We start from the raw sequence: 1469 nt of genomic DNA, 5'->3' as shown, positions 1-1469 counted from the left end.
ACCTCTAAACCAACCCACCTCGGTGTGACCCTCGACAGAACCTCTAAACCAACCCACCTCGGTGTGACCCTCGACAGAACCTCTAAACCAACCCACCTCGGTGTGACCCTCGACAGAACCTCTAATCCAACCCACCTCGGTGTGACCCTCAACAGAACCTCTAAACCAACCCACCTCGGTGTGACCCTCGATAGAACCCTGTCCTTCTGGAACACCTAAGAGGGAACGGCAGCGAAGGTGAAGTCCAGAAACAACCTGCTCTGCTGCAGCCTCCACTCTGAGCTCTGCTGCAGCCTCCACTCTGAGCTCTGCTGCAGCCTCCACTCTGCTGCAGCCTCCACTCTGCTGCAGCCTCCACACTGAGCTCTGCTGCAGCCTCCATACTGAGCTCTGCTGCAGCCTCCACTCTGCTGCAGCCTCCACACTGAGCTCTGCTGCAACCTCCACACTGAGCTCTGCTGCAGCCTCCACTCTGCTGCAGCCTCCACTCTGAGCTCTGCTGCAGCCTCCACTCTGCTGCAGCCTCCACTCTGCTGCAGCCTCCACTCTGAGCTCTGCTGCAGCCTCCACTCTGCTGCAGCCTCCACTCTGCTGCAGCCTCCACACTGAGCTCTGCTGCAGCCTCCACTCTGCTGCAGCCTCCACACTGAGCTCTGCTGCAGCCTCCACTCTGAGCTCTGCTGCAGCCTCCACACTGAGCTCTGCTGCAGCCTCCACTCTGAGCTCTGCTGCAGCCTCCACTCTGAGCTCTGCTGCAGCCTCCACTCTAAGCTCTGCTGCAGCCTCCACTCTGCTGCAGCCTCCACTCTGCTGCAGCCTCCACTCTGAGACCCAGCAGTTACTCAGAGGATTTTTCAGAAGGTCAAAGGTCAAAGACTCTCCCTGTCTACCAGGTCAAAGGTCAAAGACTCTCCCCGTCTACCAGGTCAAAGGACATAAATCAACACTAACTGGTTCTCAAAGTGTGGTACAGGGTCCCCCGGGGGTCCTTGAGGGGGTTCCAGGGGGTCCTAGAAGCTAAATGATCAAATATTAACCATATAATACTTTGGTATTTGAAAATAGCAGATCTACAAGCTCACAATGCATTATTGTACAGTTTGTGACATTTTTAACGACACAAATCTGATCTAACGGGGGTCCGGGGTCAAAGGTCAAATGCTTGAGGGGGTGTTGACATGACAACGGCCAGGAGCTGTAATGGTGATGTCACTGCTCTGATTATCACATCATCACAATGATGTCACTGACTGTGCTGCTTATTACATCATCACGATGATGTCACCGTGATGTCACGGCGAGTCACTCATGCCCAAATATGGAGTCCATGATGTAACACTAGGCCGGTGGCCGGTACCCCGTGGCAACGGTGGTAACCATGACAACCTGCACTCACTCAAACATGTTGAGTAACCATGGCGACCTGATGATGTCACCCTCACATGATGACCTGATGATGTCACCCTCAC

This window comes from Protomyctophum parallelum, assembly GCF_964188405.1.
Source record: "Protomyctophum parallelum genome assembly, chromosome: 15".
NCBI classification, from domain to species: domain Eukaryota; kingdom Metazoa; phylum Chordata; class Actinopteri; order Myctophiformes; family Myctophidae; genus Protomyctophum; species Protomyctophum parallelum.
This window is presented reverse-complemented; position numbering follows the sequence as displayed.